Source organism: Muscardinus avellanarius (assembly GCF_963383645.1).
Source record: "Muscardinus avellanarius genome assembly, chromosome: 9".
Classification (NCBI taxonomy): Eukaryota; Metazoa; Chordata; class Mammalia; order Rodentia; family Gliridae; genus Muscardinus; species Muscardinus avellanarius.
The window spans coordinates 52,661,274-52,681,077 of NC_137795.1; positions in this window are offsets into that span (position 1 = coordinate 52,661,274).

Genomic DNA, 19,804 nt, shown 5'->3' on the forward strand with positions numbered 1-19,804 from the left:
AGGTCCTCAGCAACTTACGAGATCCTGTTTCAAAAAAACAAAAACAAACAAACAAATTTAAAAAAAAACAGGGTTAGGGTTGTAGCTCAGGGGTAGAATGCCTCTGCGTTTAATTTCTAGTGCCACAAAAAAAGCCAAAAAGCAACATTTAAGTTCTAAGCATTAATATCTGAGCTAACACAGTAGTTCATAATTGTTTTTTTAACTTTTTATTATTTTTAATATATTTTTATTGGTGCATTGTAGTCAAACATCACAATGGAATACAAGACTTGTTAGGATATCCAAGTACACATCATCTAATCAACCTTTATCTAATCCCCATCCCACACACTCCCCCTTCCTCAATCCCATGCTTAATTTAAGTGTTTAACATTGATATATTTATTTATGTACATCATGTTCTTTAAAGAGATTCCATCTTCCCCCATCTCATCCTCTCTGATTGGTCACCTTAATTGCTCCTCCATAAGTTCCCTTCTTCCATTAGATTCCCTCCTACTACCCATTTCTTCCTAGTTTTGCATATTAGGGAGAGCATCTGATTGTTTTTTCATTTGCTGTGATTTTTCTTTGTGTATGCTGCTTTGCAAGTTCCAATCCCACTCTTGAAGGCCCCAGTACTGGCCTGGCCAACCAGTAGACTCTGCTCCCGGCCTCACTGGCTCCAGTACCGGCCTTGTCTCATGGCAGGCTCTGATTCCAGCCTCAGGGGCCCCAGCACTGGCCTTGTCTTTAGGTTAGCTCCTATCTTGGCCTCACTGGCTCCAGCTACAGCCTCACCAAATGGCAGGCACCTATCCCGGTCTTGCTGACCCTAGCACTAGCCTCCCCACTCGCAGGCTCTGATCCCAGCCTCATGAGGCCTCGGCACCAGCCTTGCCTCACAGCAGACTCTGATCCTGGCCTCACTGGCCCTGGCACCAACTTCACCCCTCGGCAGGCTCCAATCTCTGTTTCCGAGGCCCCAGCAATGGTCCTGCATCATGGCAGGCTCTGTTTCTGGCCTGGCTGGCCCCAAAACTGGCCTCACACCTTAGCAGGCTCCAGTCCTGGCCTCAGAGGCTGCAGCTCTGGCCTTGCCTTACGGTAGGCCCCGATCCTGGCCTCGATGGCTCTGGCACCGGTCTCACCCATCAGCAGGCTCTGATTCCGGCCTTGGAGGCCCCAGCAACATCCTTGCCTCACAGCAGGCTCTGATCTCAGCCTCACTGGCCCCGGCACTGGCCTCTCCCATTGGTAGGCTTCAATCCCGGCCTCGTAGGCCCCAGCACCAGCCTTGCCTAATGGCAGGCCCCTATCACGGCCTCGCTGGCTCCGGCTCCGGCCTCATACCTCGGCAGGCTCCAACCCCAGCCTCCAAGGCCCCAGCACCAGCCTTGCCTCACAGCAGGCTCTGATCTCAGCCTTGCTGGCCCCGGCACCGGCCTCACCCCTCTGCAGGCTCTGATCCCGGCCTCATAGGCTCAAACATAGGCTTTGTCTCATGGCAAGCTCCGATCCCCATCTCATTGGCCCAGGCACTGACCTAGCCACCCGGCAAGCTCCTATCTTGGCCCCCGAGGCCCCACCTCCGGCCTTGCTGTCTTGCCATGCATCGGCCGCTGCTCTTTGCCACTATGAGCAGGTCGTCTATAGATGCCCTCCCCGCTTTTTTTGGTGGTACTGGGGTTCCTGGAAAATCTTCTTCCTCCAGGCTTTACTCCCGGGGACTCACTTTTTTTTAATATATATATATTTTTAGGGCTGGGTGTGGTGGCACATGCTTATAATCCCTGCTCTTGGGAGGCGGAGACAGGATGATCGCACAGGTTCGAAGCCAGCCATGCTGGCTTACAAGACCCTGTTTCAAAATATAAAAAAAATAGGTTTGGGAGTGTAGCCCGGAGGTAGTGGCCTTGAGCCTGCGCAATCCTCCTGTCTCTGCCTCCCAAGCACAGGGATTACAAACATGTGCCACCACGCCTAGCATTCTTCAATTTTTTTTTTTAATATGAGGGAGCAGTACATGTCTTTTGCAGAACCTGGGACCCCAGATACCCAGTGACAATAAAATTTTGTCCTCCATCCAAAGGCAGATGTCCACAGCTTCACTCCAGAGAGCAGGCTCTGCTACTCCATACATACCCTGGCCTCTCACTCTGCACAGAGGAGGGTGGTGGCCATGAGGGCTGATGACTCCCAGAACCCACAGTGTGGCGACCCACCCTGACCATCCGGGGCTCCCTCTGAAACTCCCCAAACCCTTTTACCACTTAGCATGTTGTCCAGAAGTCCCGATCATGTGTGGGAGGAGCAGTCTAATTTTGGGGAGATTTCCTCAGAAGTTCACAGTGGACTGGACTGGGTCTGACTGCCCCTCTAAACTCTGGTCACCACCACCGCCGCTGCTGCCACTGCCATCTCGGTTCTCTCCCGAACACCCTTCCCACACAGTTTGTTTTCCAGAATTCCCGAGCATGTGTGGCATTAGTGGTATACGTTTGAGGAAATTTCTTTAAAATTATGATGTGGATTGGATTGAATCTCTGCCTCTACCAAATGCTAACCACCACTGCCACTGTCACAGCCATCTTGGTTCTCTTCTGAGTACCCTCTTCACACAGCATGTTGTCCCACGTTCCCGAGCATGTGCGGTGGAACATGCTAGGTATAATGCTTTCTACCATTATAGAATGCTTTCTACCATTATAGAGGTAGAATGCTTTCTACCTCTGGGGTTATTTCTTCAAAAGATCTAGGTGTGTTGCATCAGATCTCTGCATCTCCTGAATACTGAACGCTACCATTGCCGCTGCCTCCACCATCTCAATTCTTTCCCAAACTCTTTTCCCACACTGCATGTTTTCCAGTATTTCTGAGCATGTGTGAGGGTAGCATTCCACCTTTGGGGCAATTTCTTCAGAAGATCAGGGTGGGTTGGATCAGATCTCTACTTCTCCCAATACTAGCCTCCACTGCCACCACAGCCACCACTGCCTTCCTCCTAGATCTCCATTGAGCTCTCTCCTTTCAGATGTCCAGAATTCTTAAGCATGTAAGGAAGAAGCAGTCCCCCTTCGCGGGGATTTTTCCAAAAGTTCCAGGTCAGTTGGCTAAGTTTAGTCTTCATCTCCAGAATCCTGGCTGCCACTGCGGCCATCTTGAACCATATATATTCTTCTTTTTGTTTCTTTTTTTAAAATAAGATCAGACAGTATGTGTGGTTTGAAGAAGTTGTGGGATCAGGCACTTGGCAGCAATGAATTTTTTTCTCCCTTCCAAGAGCGGAATCCCACAGCCTCACCGTGTAGAGCAGGATCTGCTGTTCTAAGTGCACCACGGCCCCGGTGCAGCACAGTGGCCCTGAGTTCTTCGGGATGCGTGGCTCAGCTGGGCCACCTGCTGCCCGCCCAGACCGGATCTTCCAGGGTGCGGGCTGGGCCCTTATACTTGTAATTCTAGTACTTGGGAGGCTGAGGCAAGAGAATTGCATGTTTGAGGCTAGCCTCAGCAACTTAATGAGACCCTTATCAATTTAGTAAAGACTCAGTTTCAAAGTAAAAAATAAAAAGGGCATGGAGTGTAGCTCAGTGATAGAATGCCCCTGGATTTGATCCCTACTACCAAAAGGTGCTTTGTATTATAACCTATAATTATACAGTAATAATAACTATTATTGCTTCCTAGCTTTTCTCATTGCAAATACCTAGAAACTATAATACTACAATAGAAATCAACATCCATAGATGTTACAGTCCCTAAATAATATTCCCCATTAAAAGAAACTACAAATTTACAAAGAATAGTAATTTCAAACATGTGGCAGAAAATATATAGTGAATGATTTACATTATGATGTGAGACTGTAATGCATCAATAAAACACACACACACACACACACACACACACAGAAAATATATAGTGAATCCAAAAATCTTCAGTGGGTCAACAAGCACACATCTACCATATCCAATTATTTTGTGTAGAAGAACACAGAGATCAACATAAGTCTATGTTTTACAAATACAGAAGAAAAATTTGAACAAGAGTGATTAAAGATACTTGTATAAAACATATTAAAATAGTATACTGAGTTTATAGTATAGAGAGAAGGAGGTAGAGAAGAAAAGAGGAGAGAGAACTGTGGAGGAGTAAAAAAAAAAAGAGCAGCTTTGGAAGTATCTTGGCACGAACTTCTTACTCTCAAAACCAACATCTAAAAAGAATCAGCAAGCCAGACGTGGTGGCACACTCTTATAATCCCTGCACTTGGGAGGCTGAGACAGGAGGATCGCACAGGTTCGAAGCCAGCCTCAGCTACTTAGTGAGGCTCTCAGCAACTTAGTGAGACCCTGTTTACAAATAAAATATAAAAAATAGGTCTGTGAGTACAGCCTAGAGGTAGAAAGCCTCTGGGCTCCACCCCCAGTACCAAAAAAAAAAAAAAAAAAAGAATCAGCAATTATTCTCTGTTTTCTGCATGATTTATCATCCACACCATTTAAACAGCTTGGCATAATGAGGGAAGGAAAGTTATTCATTACAAATTATTCCAGATAATAAATAACAAAAGGATAATTAAATGAAAAAAAAATCAGCAGTGTACAACTACAAGTGAAATAAGTGATTTAGAAACTAACAATCAGGGGGCAACCAAAGAAGTAGAAAATAGATGGAACTTTTCTCAGTGGAAGTATTGTGTCATTGCTACATGGACCAGTGGTCAATGTTAGCTACCATCACTAAAACTGCTGGACCACACATTGTGTGTTTCCTGATATGATGCAATGTGAAAGACACAATGACTGTCTTAGTCTGTTCCTACAGCTATAATAAAATACGACAACAGAGTAATTTATAAGTAATAGAAATTTATTTTACACAGTTCTGGAGACTGGAAAGTTAAGATCAAGTTCCCAGCAGTTTGCATGTCTGGTATGGCTCAGTCTCTGCTTCTAAAATGATACCTTGAACATTGTGTATTTATGTGGTCAAACAGCAAAAGGGAGCACTGTGCCCTCACAGAGCAGAAGAGACAGAGGGCCACACAGCACTTTCGAGCCTCTTTTATAAGTGCATTAATTCTTATCCCTTATTGCTTAATCACTTCCCCCAAAGCTCTTTCTTTTAATTGTATCAATTTGGGATTTAAGTCCCAGTATTAAGTTGTAAAGACATATATATTCAAATAATAGTATTCTACCAGATTCCCAATATTCATGCTCTTCTCATATGCAAAGTCCTTTCATTTTATCCCAGTAAGTCCAAAAGTGTTAACTTGTTCCAGAATCAACATGACTTGTTCCAAATCAAAAGTCTAAAGTTCAGAGTCTCATCTAAATATCATCTAAAAATGATGTGGCTAAGACTCGAGGTAGGATTCATTCAGAAACAAATTTCCCTACAGCTATGAGTCTGTGAAATAAACAATTTCCTTCCAAATTATAATAGAGAGACATAGGTTAGACATTTTCATTCCCAAAGGGACAAATTTGAGGACAAAAAAGGGGCAGCAGATCCAAATAAATCTAAAACCCACAAAGCAAATAATACTAAGAGTTCAGAATAGTCTTTGTTTATGTTCTGCCTTAAGGACACACTGGGCTGGGGGCTGAGCCCCCCCAAGTCTTTCAGTAGCCTTACTGCAAACAGCTCATGCTGCAGCTCTCACGGATGGGATCTCATGCCCCTGACTCTCCTAGGCCTGCTTTGAGTGCTGGCGGTGCTACAGTTCTGGGATCACAGGGTGTGGTGGTTAGTCTGGATTGTAAACTTGACTGGATTATGAAACTCAGGATTACATGATTTGGGTGTGTTGATGAGATAACTGGCATTTGTAAAGGCTGAGTGAAGGCAAAGTCATGCCCTGAATATGGGCAGCACTGTTCTGATAAGATGCAGGGCCTACATTAAAAGAGGGAGAAAGCTCTGTGAAGGCAGGTGTGGTTCTTCCTGAGAAAAGCAAGTCTGCTCTCGCCTGGGATATCAGCTCCCAGCTCTTTGAACTGGATTTTCACCATCATTTCCTGGTCTTTCCTTCTTTGACTAGGACTACATTATTGGTCATTCTGATTCTGAGACTTCAGCTCATGGACCACTCAACCAGCTGCTGGTTCCTCTGTATCTTCATGTGCAGGCAACCACTTGGAACTACACTCCTTTGGACTGTAAACTGATTTGATAAACACCCCTTGTCATATTTGTATCTTATGAGTTCTGTTACTCTAGTTAATCCCCAACGAATACAAGGGTACATCAATATGACTGCTCCATAAAATATTCTTTTAAAGAGGACTCTCCATGGTTATCTAACCCATCCCTACCGGGTACTGCCTGAGTGGGACTCTTCAGTGGTTCCACCTCTGTGGATATTTCTGCTTAGAATAAAGACTCTTTGAGGTATCCTTTGGAATCTAGGTGGAGGTAAACATGTCTCCAAAACCTGTGCACTTGGCATGTTTGCAGGGTTAGCATCAAATGAATCCCACCAAGGTTTATTGCTTGTATCCTGATTAAAAAAAAAACAACAAATTTGAAACATACCTGGGCCTACTGGATCTACACCTAGGATGCTCAAGGAGCACTGTGCCAAATTACTTGGTGCATTGGTGCATAGAACTGAGGTGGGCAGGGTAATGATTGTTGAAGTCTCAAAGATCCCCTAAGTCCCTCTTTTGACATGGTTCAGTGCCCCAGGTCTAGGCATTTTGGGCCTGTGATGACCATAACATTTTTGATAATATCTAACAGGTATTCAGGGTCATTCTTCCATTTTCTTGATGAAGAGCATCTGCCTTCCTTCTACCCATATTAACTTTCTTACCAAAAGTTCAATTAACCACGCACTTTTCATTCATTCAGAGCAAAGTGGCTAGGTAGAGAACTTTCCAAATCTTTTAAATTCTGTTTCCCATTCAATTATAATTTTCATCGTAATTAGTGTCTCCTCTCAACTATTACTAAAATAAATCAAGAGAGACAGTGCACCACATTCAACACTTTGTTCAGAGATTTCTTACACAAAAAGTCCTAGTTTATTATCCTTAGCTTCTGCCTTCCACAAAACATTAGAACATTTATATTTCCACCAATGTTTTTTTCATGACCACTTAGACAATCTCTGTGGATAGCCATCTGTGCCCTGATGTGTAACTCCATGATGTGTACAATAGCAGCTTTCAGGCTGTGCCAAGCCTGAGTTACTCCATTTTTATAAAGCAGCAGTTTGACACGAGATACTCTATTTTGAGTACAAGTGCTAAGGCAGAATGAATTTGTAACATGTTTGAACAAATAGATAACTACCAGATGTTGGAGATATAGGACTTATTAAAAGCTATAACTCACAGCTTCATGTCACACTTATGAGGTAAATTATGGTAAATAAAGTAATTTAATTAATAAACAAGAATCACCTATGAATTTTTGTGTGTGTGGTACTGGGGATTGAGTGCAAGGGAATTTTACCTTTGAGCTATACCCTCAACCCTATTCTATCTTTATTTTGAAATAGGGTCTCACTAGGTTGATGAGAGTCTCACCATTTGCTGAGGCTTGTCCCTGAACCTGTGATCCTTCTGTCTCAGCCTCCTAAATACTGAGATTACAGGTGTGTGTCACCATGCTCACACCTGTAATAAAGTCAGAATCACATAGGCGAATATATCAAATAAATGTTAGAGAAACCATACCCATGACCTTGTCAAACACACCAGACCACTGAATTTTGCAACTCCTTCACCTGAAACACAGAGAAGAGGCATCTAAGACAGTGGTAAATTGGAACGTACCAACCCATCATCATATTAGAGCATCTAGTGAACTCATTGTGAGATTGACAGGGAAGAAACTCCAGCCTTTGTCTTCAGGGCTTTCACTGAGCTTTCTCTCTCTCATTAATGTAGCCAACTTCAGAACTGAGGCTTTCACTGTGAATTTGTGAATTGGTTATTTAATACCCTTATCTGCCTACCTTCAGTGACTCTGCCTTTGTGTCTACTCTCTGCCTTTGCTCTTAGAAGTGCTCTTGAAATCCTTTTTTGTCCATTCTCCATATGTGTGTGATGGGTGAATGTTAGAGATATTATTAAGACTTGAATAGGACTGAAGGAGTTGTGGTTGCCCTGGTCACAGATACCAAGTGAACCACAAGTCCTCAATGAATTAAAGTCAATGAGAGTTATGTAGCCTATGAATTTATTGTTATGAATTAACTTCTGACACTGGAAGGACGCACATGTGTCTTGTCCATGTTAATAGCATGGTTTACTCATGACTCATCTCTAAGATTTAGGCTTTGTCTGTACTTCTCTCTCTCCTTTGGAATTGGACCAACCATCTTCTCCTGCTGTTGGATATCAGAATTCCAGAACTCCAGAATCTGGACTTCACATGTTAGGCCTTTTACGAGTGGCTTTTCAATTTTCAGGATTTGGTCTTCGATTGAGATACATTACCAGTTTCCCTGGTCCTCAAGTACAATCTAATTTTCAGTCATTTTAATTTCCAGTCATAAGTAGGATAGCTTACATTCAAAATATTACAAACTTAAAGTAAATTTTCAAGTATCTACATGACAATTTATACCTTATGTCAATAAATTCCACTATAAGTGAGTTTGTGTAAAAGTAAGAATGCCACTGGTTTTACATGATAAACTTTGGATGAAAGGGAAACTCAATTTTAATTTATTTTTATAGAATTATTTAGCTATTCACATCAAATGTAGAGATGCATAGTATAATTTATTTTATAACACGTAGATATGCCTGAATGCAACTAATTAGATTTATGTGCTTCTAATTTCATAACATGTGAAAATATTCTTATACAGAATATAAGAATAAATTTTAAAGTTTATATTAATGGAAATATAGAACCTGTTAGTATCTTTAAGTATTCCTTTTGTAAATGTAGTTTGTCATATAATTTCAGTATTCTAAAGTATCCTTTTAATCTATATTTCAAAATATAAACTAATGACCATGCACTATTCTTATTAAATTCTCATTCATGGATTTATGTTACATTCAAACTATATTCTAATTGCTTGTATCAAATATAGATAAAATGTTATTTTTTGTGGTACTGGGAATATAACCAGGGACATTCTACTTCCAAGCTACACCCTCAGCCCTATATTTTATTCTTTTTATCTTAAAACAATGTCTCACAAAGTTGCAGAGGGCCTCACTAACTAGCTGAGGCTGGCCTTGAACCTGCTATCCTCCTGTCTCAGCCTCCCAAGTACTGGGATTACAAGCATTCAACACCACATTTGGCAAAATGTTATGTTTATAAAATATTATTTTATCCAATAGGTATCTTGCTAATGCCAATATAAATGAAAAGTAAGTAAAAGCCTATGTAATAAAATTCACAAATTCTTTGTGATCATACTATTACCATTCACTTTGCCAGGTATTTTTTCTATTTAAATTAAAATAACACAATATTTGTGGTTAAAATACAGAAAGAGCCAACTACAAAAAAAATATATATCTCAGTATTTAACCCTTAGTAAGATTTTTCTAAAATATAGACTCAACTAATTTACCCAGGGGCATTCTACCTCTAAGCTACGTCCACAGTTCTATTTTATTTTTTATTTTGAAACAGGTTCTCACTAAGTTGTTGAAGACCTTGCTAAGTTTCTGAGGCTGGCTGTGAACCTGTGATCATCCTTTCTTAGACTCCCAAATACTGTGATTACAAGCATGCACCATCATCCCAGCTTTATGGCAGCTTTAAAACAGATTTTTTTTTTCATTTGTCATAAGATTGCAGAAATTATAAAACAGTGCTTTTAATTTTCAGTGTCTAAAATTTGAAAGATGATTAAACTTTAAGGATTATTATAGTAAACCACCTCTTTTTGTCCAAATTATCTTTATAATATATCTGAAATTCATGGGCAGGCCGGATGTATTTTTCTTTTACATAACTAATTAATGCTTTGAAGACCTCATAATTATCTAAAAAGGTTTCCTGGCTTTTATTTATTGTAATATTTGGACCTAGCAATTGACTGTTCATTTTTGAATTTTAGACCCTCCCTATCCTCACTCCCAGTACCATCAAAGTTTCAGGCAGATTGATAATGAATGTAAGACTCATTTTTACATATTGTTGACCTTAAACTGTGTGCAAATAAATTTTACAGTTTATATGCTTTTAGTATCTATTTATCGACTCCTCAGTATCATGCAGTAAGCCAGTGATAAAAGTAAAACTAGTCAAGTAAGTGAATATTAGTTCCCATTCTTTGCTGATAAAAGATTTATTGATTAATAGTGGATAAAATCGTCAGGTAAACTAAGATTTATAATAATCTTTCATTGTCTTCATAATTAATGGCGATTATGTGGACAAGGGTGGTTTTTGGTTGAGACCAGCCAATATTAATTTTTGAAACCAAGTAAATACTTTGGCTTCATTAAGAAATTATGAGGCCAGACGTGGTGGCGCACGCTTGTAATCCCCGTGCTTGGGAGGCAGAGACAGGAGGATCACGCAGGTTCGAAGCCAGCCACGCTGGTTTAAGAGACCCTGTTTCCAAATAAAAATATAAAATAGGTCTGGGAGTGTAGCCTGGAGTTAGAAGGGTTTCCAGGAACCCTAGTATCACCTAAAAAAAAAAAAAAGAAAGAAAGAAAGAAAGAAATTATGAGAATTATAATACTATCCAGAGACAATCTATCTGATAGAGGATTAATATCTAAGATACATTAGCAAATCAAACAACAGAATAGCAAGAAAGCAGAGTTCAATTAAAAATAAGGTAGGGACTTTATCAGATATTTTTCTAAAATTGATAAACAAATGGTCAATAGATATATAAAAATACTCAATATCACTAATCATTAAGGAAATGCAAATTAAAACTCTAAAAGGATGGCATTTCATGCCTGTCAGAATAGCTGTTATAAATACAAAAGAGCTGGGCATGGTGGGGCATGCTTGTAATCCAAGCATTCCGGAGGTGGAGAATGGAGGATCATGGTTCATGGGCAGCCTCAGATACTTAGCGAGGCCCTTCACAACTCAGTGAGACCCTGCTCCAAAAACTAAAAAAAAAGACTAAAAAATAGGGCTGGGGGTATAGCGCGGAAGTACAATGCCCCTGGGTTCCATCCCCAGTACCGCAAACAAAACAAAACAAAACAAAACAAAAGATAACAAGTGGTGTTACAAGGATAAGGATGTGAAGAAAAGGAAAGCCTTGTGTGCTTTTGGTAAAAATGTAAATAATTAGAGCCATTATGGAAAACAGTATGAATTTCCTCATAAAACAAAACACAGTATTACAATATAATCCAGCAAGCCCACTTTTGGGTGTTTATTAAAAGATTTGAAATAAGTTTCCTGAAGAAACATCTCCACTCCTACATTCACTGCAGCACTATTCATAATAGCCCAGTTATAAAATAAATTCTGTGTCTATTGACAGGCAAATGAATAAAGAAAATGTGGTATATATAACGGAATAGTATTCAGCCTCAAAAAAGGAGGAAATTCCGTCATTTGCAACAGCATGGATGAATTGTAGAACATTGCACTAAAGGAAATAAGTCAGGCACAGAAATTCAACTGTATGTTCTCACTTATATGTAGAATCTCAAGCAATTGAACAGATACAAGAATGATAACTAGAGGGGCTGGGGGTGCCGGTGGGAAAATGATAGTCAAGAAATACAAATTCTGATGTTTATTAATGTACATCAAAGTCAATCACTAGGCCAAGCATGAGAAGGAGGGAGGGGGAGCGAATGGGATGGAAATTTGGTAAGGGCTAATTGAGCAGTGTGTGCATGTAAGCCTCCACCATCTTGTACTCCACTAAGATGCATGACTAAAATGCACCAATAAAAAGTTAAAAAAAAAAAAAACCCTCTCATACAGGGGACCTTTTTTTTTGCGTATTCTGAGGGTTTTATTTTTTTAATTATTTTTTTAAAGTCCTATTGCACAGCATGGTGAACACTAGAGTATTGTGCATTTTAGAATCTCCAAGAAAATAAATTGTAAATATTTTCACCACAAAAAATGTTAAGCATTTAAGGCAATGGATATGGTAGCTAGTTTGATTTTTTTTCTATTGTACTCATAATAACATCACTTTTTACCTAAATAATGTATATAATTAAGATTGTCAATTTATAGTGAAAAAAATTTAAAAAGAAAGATGGCGTTTTAATGATTTTCTTTACTTATCCTTCCACAGGTAAATAGCCACATCAAACAATTTCAGAAATAATTCCAGCAGATAAAATAATTCATCTATTTGACATAGATTTACTAATTACCTGCTATGTGCAAAGTATAGTATGAAGTACTAGAAATATATAAAAAATTAAAGCAAATTGAAAACCTCTAACTCATGGGTCATATGAACAAATGATGATGGATAGAAAATAGACAAAGTAATATTATAATGAATTAGAAAATGCAAGCTAATGTGGAGAAAAATAAAGTAGGCAGTGGGATAGGAAATGTTGCGGCATATTGTTTTATCATGCAGGGTAGAGGGGAAAGGCCTCTCCATGTGATGACAAATATTTAGAAAACATTTGAAATTTTGGCATGACCCACCTATGCATCTGGTTAGGGAACAGCTTTGTGGATAGAGAGGAATATAATATACAGGAATTCTGAGTTGGGAGCATGCCTGGACTTTTGAGGGATGTGAACAAGTCTTGCATGGCAAAAACAGAGAGAAAAAGAGAAGAAAAATAGAGATACAATCAGAGAGGGAGTGGTTGGGATTTGGCAAGAATGTGGAATTATTTTAAGAGTTTTGAAGAGTCATACATACACTTTATGAATAGTAATTCTAGTGATTTTTAAACTTGATGAATTGTCCTCACTGATAATTAATTATCAGAATTAACTCGAAAATGAGTATTACTTTTCTTATTCCCAGCTTAATGGAAATTCCAAATAGAAAAATGCCACAGTGCTCTGTCCTTGTCCCTGTCTTATGAAAAAGGGTATTGATTATTTAGGTGAACACACAAAACTAATACTTACTATATTTATAATTTAAATTAAGCAGGAAAAATGAGTAACAGGAACCACTGAGATAAAATAACAAGGATAAAATTTAGAAAGATAAATATAGACTTATATTTAATTTCAAAATGATAAATTGAGGCACTAGAACAATAGCTCTCAGATCATGAGAAGCAATTGTCTCGTGCACTTGTCTTGTCGCATCATCTGGCTTATTGTGTCCTATTCTTGGAACAACATTTTAAGAGGACACTATCATGCCAAGTAGAGGACACAATAGAAATTCAGGACGATAAAGGGTCAGGAAACAATTTTATAAACGATGCAACATATTAAATATAGCTCCATGTTTTTGCCCTTGCCCTCTACCTTATTCTTGCTGAAAACCTAGTCTCAATATTGCAGCAGCATCATCTTTTTAAAAATATAAATCAGAATGTGTCACTGCTTTCCTCAATACTCTACAGAGGCTCCTTTGTAGAGGGTCTACAGAGTGAGCGTAGCCCTCCCCCGTCATCTCTTCTGTCTTGTTTTATGCTGCTGTCCTTTCTAAGGCTCCAGTCACACTGACCACTTTGCATTGCTCTGCCTGCTTAGCCCAGCTGGCTAATTCCCTGATTTCTTTCAAATCCTTGCTCAAATATCACCTCGATGAAGCCTACTGGGCAAACTCTATTTAAAATTGCAAATCATCCTTAGCCCTTTATTCTACACAACTTGTTTCCATACTATTTATCAATATTTAAAAACTGCGGATTTTACTTATTATGTTTATTGTTTTATTCAATCCCTCTGTTTATTTAAGGCTATCTCTCTTTGCTAGAGTGAGAGCTTCACGAGGGGAGTGTCTTGCTTTTGTTCATAGAGCTACCCCAAAATGCTTAAAATAAAACATGAAACATAATTAGATGTCAATAAATATTTTAATTGATTTGTCACCTAACTTCTCTCAAAAAGACAAATTATGATGTTAAAAAGTTGTTAATAACAAATACAGTAGATTTGATGTTTAACTAGAGATAGAGTAGGCAAAACAGCTTTCTACAATGATGGTGTGCTCCACAGAATCCAGGATAGTAGAAACTTGCCATGTAAGGTTATTGAGCACTTGAAATGTGGTAAGTGTGGCTGAAGAACTGAATTTTTACTTTACTGAACTTTTTTTTTTTTTTTTTTTTTGGTGGTACTGGGGTACTTGGAAACCCTTCTACTTCCGGGGTACACTCCCAGACCTATTTTATATTTTTATTTGGAAACAGAGTCTCTTAAGAAAAAGCGCGGCTGGTTTCAAACCAGCGCGATTCTCCTGTCTCCACCTCCCAAGCACGGAGATTACAAGCGTGCGCCACCATGCCCAGCTCTTTACTGAACTTTAATGAATTCAAATTTACCTTTTTCTTGCCGACTGTGGTGGCCACGCTTCTAATCCCAGCATTCGGGAGGCTGAGACCGGAGGATCGCGGTTCGTGGAAAACCATAGCTACTTAGTGAGGCCCTCCGCAACTCAGTGAGACCCTGTTTCAAAATAAAGAATAAAAAATTGGGCAGGGGGTGTAGCTCAGAGGTCAAATGCCTCTGCGTTCCATCCCCAGACCCGCAAAAAACAAAACAAAATTACCTTTTTCTGGTCACATGAGGTACATGGCAGCAGTATAGGATAATATAGCTCTAGAGTCATAAACTAAGACCAAAAAATTTTTATAAGAAAACAATTTTTGCTTAATTAAGGAAGCACATCACAATCAGGGCTGTTCAGTAATGGGATGGGCTGCCTCATGAATCGAGTGCTCTAGCACACTGAAGCAGCATTTTCACAAGGGCTGGAGGGCCATTTGCCAGGATTGTTACAGCAGAGATTCGTGTTCACACAGGATAGTTGTACTACTAAGTTAATATAATTTCCAAATTCAATAGACTTTTATTATATGCTTAATACCTAAACCCCTATTATAAATTGCTTTTCCTGTAGATGGAGGGAAGTGTAGTATTCCAAAAGTATTACATAGTATAACAACAGCAGGTAAATTTTCTCTTTGGATCTTGCAACAGTGAAAGGCAATGAGGAAGAATATATATTTTAAAGATGGTAAATCAATGTAAAGGGAAATACACTAAGTCATGCGTGCATGCCTGAATGGATCTGTTTGAATTTCATTGTGATATATAATTACAACGCACCAATAAAAGTACACAGAAAAGAGGAAAAACAAAATAAATTTCTTGTTACCTTTGGATTTATTATTTATTTATTTATTTTGGTGGTACTGAGGTTCCTGGAAGCCCTTCTACTTCCGGGCTACACTCCCAGACCTATTTTATACTTCTTTTTTATTTGAAAACAGGGTCTCTTAAGCCAGCGCAGCTGACTTCAAACCTCTGCCATCCTCCTGTCTTCGCCCCCTAAGCGCAGAATTAAAAGCGTGCGCCACTACGCCCGGCCCTTGCCTTTGGATTTAAAACCAGGTCCTGTAACTATGTTAGGAGCATGGACCTCGGAGTCATGAAGCCTCAGGCTCCAGACACTGAAAAATAGGCATTCTTTGATCACCAGATATCCATCATAGTAATAAGATTTTATCTAGCTGATGGCTGCTCATCACAAAAAGTGTATCCCTGAATCTTTATAGTAGTTGTAGACATGTAACTAAGCTCTGGACATTGAGGTACAAGCAGAAGTAATGTCTACAACTTCTACTTTACAAACTTAAGAGGGAATCTATCGCTCTGGCCATCTGTTCTTTTCCTCTCTGTGATCAAAGTGACCTTGGATTTTTCGAGCAATGTGAATTCATTACTCATTTAGTAAATTAAAAGTAGACCTATTAAATTTCTAATCCATATTGACTAGTTAATAAGATAGGAAACATATGATGGTTTCTGAAAAAGCAAAGTGAGCTGAATTTTAAATACCTACTTTTCACAAACCTGATTACCTTCCTGAGGTCCTGCCGTGAGGCTTGCAACACAATTTTGAGAAGAGTAAGAGAACAGTGATCACTATGATGAGTACACCTTTATTCACCAGCCCTGGTGAATTTACTTCTTTATTTGAACCTCTTCATATGATAAAGAGAAAGGCTATTTAAAGCAATTGCAAAGACACTGGTAGACAGACACTTTTTCTTTTTCCCTACATGGTACTTAGTGTTTGACAACAAATATACTTAGATTTAAGGCTTTAATTTTAGATGGTGTTCAGAGGATGTGAATCAGTTTCCTGATACAAACATGTAATTAAAGTCAAACAATGAGAATAGTTAAACATGGCATTGCCCAACAGATTGTTTAATGATAGACTTCCTTTCCCCCTTGTTGAAAGGTAAGGGTTCATTGCAACTGTTCACCATTCTAAATATCGTGTGTGTGTGTGTGTGTGTGTGTGTGTGTGTGTGTGTGTGTGTGTTTAGAAAATTCTGAGTGCTTTGGCTATATATTTTCTATTTTCTCATGGGCCAGGTTCATGATTAATAGATGTATTAAACAAACAATTTTTCACCCACCAAGGTTTGTCAAAAGTCAAAATTTAACCAAAAAGACTCATGTATTACTTTTAGTTTTACTTCCAATATAATGAACGGTAATTAGGGTACCTGAAATGTATCATAGTATGTAATATATTTAGTTTATAATACAAGAAGATGGAAAGACTTATTCCACTTATCTATTAAGGCACAGTTAAGTCTCAAAACAAAAAAAAGTACTGTTTTGCTTCCTATTGCTAGGCATATTGCCATCTCATGAAAACATTCAATTCTACTCATCAGAAGTTCTAGTTGAGGCAAGTTCGAAAAGATGCATAATCACATCTGTTTACTCATGAGAGTACTGCGATCCAGAAGATTTTGTCATAGATGAAAGTCTACCACATCCAAGATAGACTAGAACTCTTAAAATATCCTATATACATAAAGTTACAATGTAGTGAGTGAATATATTGAGAAATATTAGTATGCCAAAAGTCATTTTCTAAAACATTCTGAATAATGATTTCCACCTAACAGTGATTGCAGGGTCAGAAAGTGATGGAGATGAGAAAGATTATTATTTAAATATTTAATCCTTATAAAAAAAACTAAGTCTATCCTATAAACCTCAGAATCCCTCAAAGAAATGAACACATTATTTTACTTTCAAAATCACTTTACCTTATTCCTAATGCTTTTACATAATTCAGTCACATCATAAACCACTTCTTAATTTCTCACTTTAAAATTTGTTTTCTGATTCCCTGTTCTGAATTGCATAATCAAGAAGGCAGGAGTGGAAGAAAATTGAAACATGTATAACAATTGCGCAATAAAAATAAAATGCAGATTCTGAAATGATAACCCATTCCATTTTAATTTGTTTTTCTTTCTTGCTTTGACCTTCACACAATTTTTTTTGTAAGCGCCAAACTAGTTTTTTTTTAATATATTTAAAGCATGTTAGACTACTCTAGGTAAATAGTTTCTGCACTTTTCATTTTCTGCTTTAAAAACATTTACCTAAGCAGACATACCACAGTTCTGTATGATTCTATATGTCCTCAATAAAAACCTAAATGACAAAATAAATTAGCAAACAAAAAATACGTTATGTATCATATGTTTATTTTTCAGTGTTTTTAACTTATAAGAAAACAGATACTGATTCTTTCACAAAGCCAGTGTAGGACTTGCGGTCCTAAAAAATAGTATAAACTCATTGCCCTATGCTCTTGCCTACTAAGTACAACTGTAAACCTTGGAAATAGTACTGGAGGCAAAAAACCAAGAATTTGAAAGATGTAATGAGGAAGATAGAATGACTGGAGACTTCAGGACTGAAAGAACAATGCACTAGCAGGGTGGCCTGTGACCCTTCACCCAAAGAAAAAAATGACTCAAGTTAGCCTAGTAACAGAAGGCAGTCCACCTTCTGAATGAATTCTTCCTCTTTCCAAATGAGTATCCAAGAATTCAACAGATGCTGAACCAAGATGACAAAGATGTTGAAAATCATCTGATGAATTTTAAAGAAACCATTACAAAATTGCTTCAGCAAGGAATCACAAATATGTATCAACTAATGAAAACAATTAGATGTCTCAGCAAAGAAATATAAGATGTGAAGAAAAAATATGGAAATTTTAGAAATGAAAGAGAAGATAACAGAAAAAAAGACCTTACAAAAGTTGTAAATGGTAGTCATGAAGAAAAATTGATGATAAAGGTGAAAAATGATGATCTCTTGTTAATATGAGTTTTCTTAGAAATTAGTGCTAAAATAAACTGAAATATTTATTGACAAATTGTGACTTAAAGTTTGTATTTATATAACATGTTCTATTCATTCTACCTAATTAAAATATATTCAATAACTTATTTTGATATTATAGAACTAAGTACTAATATTCTCTTTTATCTCATCTTATGCAATGACAAAATTATAAAACAAATTCATCTTATATGCACACTAAATAATGTCATTAAAATTATTTAAAGATAATTGTCTTTTTACATTGAGTGAAATGATAAACTAACTCTGGAAAGAATATTTCTTTTTGAAGGTAACATTCTTGACTTTTTTATAAACCCATTTTTAATTTAATTCTTTCAGAGAATAACCACAGCTTGTAAACTTGGATTCAAAATGAAATTCTTTTCTCTAAAAGTATGAGGAATTTGAAAGATAAGATGATTGGCAGTTTTGATGAATTAATTTTTTATAGAATAAGAGATCTGTTGGGCATTTATGACATTCTTCAAAAAAAACAAGTATTTAGCCGGGCGTGGTGGCGCATGCTTGTAATCCCCGCGCTTGGGAGGCAGAGACAGGAGGATCTTGGAGGTTCAAAGCCAGCCACATGCTGGCTTAGAAGACCCTGTTCCCAAATAAAAATGTAAAAATAGGTCTAGGAGTGTAGCCCAGAGGTAGAAGGGCTTCCAAGAACCCCAATAGCACCACAAAAAAACCCAAAGTATTTTTATATAAATACCCTCTTTATATTGCAAACTAGATGCATCAATGAAAGCAGAACAATTTATACCTAACAAAATCTGATTTTTTTTCATTGAGTGAAAGAAATAATTCTTAAGACATACATCTATTATGTGCCTTTGGCATATTAGATAATGATTTAGGTGATTTATTATATGCTTTTCTCAATAACCCTATAATGTGACTAGTGTTATCTGAATCCAAAAGGTGAAACATTAGATTAAAAATCTGTTGTGGTTTGACTACAGATTGTCCCTGAGAATGCTCACATATTGGTAATGCAAGTGTTCAGAGGTGAAATAATTAAATGGTTAGGGATCTAATTTCATTGGTGGATAAATCCATTGGCGGATGAATCCATTGACAGATTAATTAACTTTTGGGAGGTAAGGAAGACAGGTAGGGCATGACTAGAGGAGGTAGGTCACTGGGGGTGTGGCCTTGGGGACAATATATATGTCCTCATTCCTTCTTCTTTTTCTCTCTGCTTCCTGACACCATGTTATCTGAGCTCCGTAGACATGATCTGGCCTAACATGGACTGAAACCTCTGAGACCTTCAGAACTGTGAGCAAATAAATCTTTTCTCCATATTGTGGTCATCAGGTATGTGTAGTCACAGAGGTGAGAATGCTGACTGAAACAGTATCTTTCCTCAGATCACATACTTAAGATTGCAGTTGAGCCTGGAATCAAATTCACTTTCACTTTCATCCAAAGTCCAATCTCTATTGACTCTTGGTGCTGACTCAAACTATTGTCAAACATAATTTGGTTTTTAACTGAGTGCAGATGGGAAAGAGCTAAGACAGATTTTATCCACACAGCTGAACATTATTGTCCTCAGATT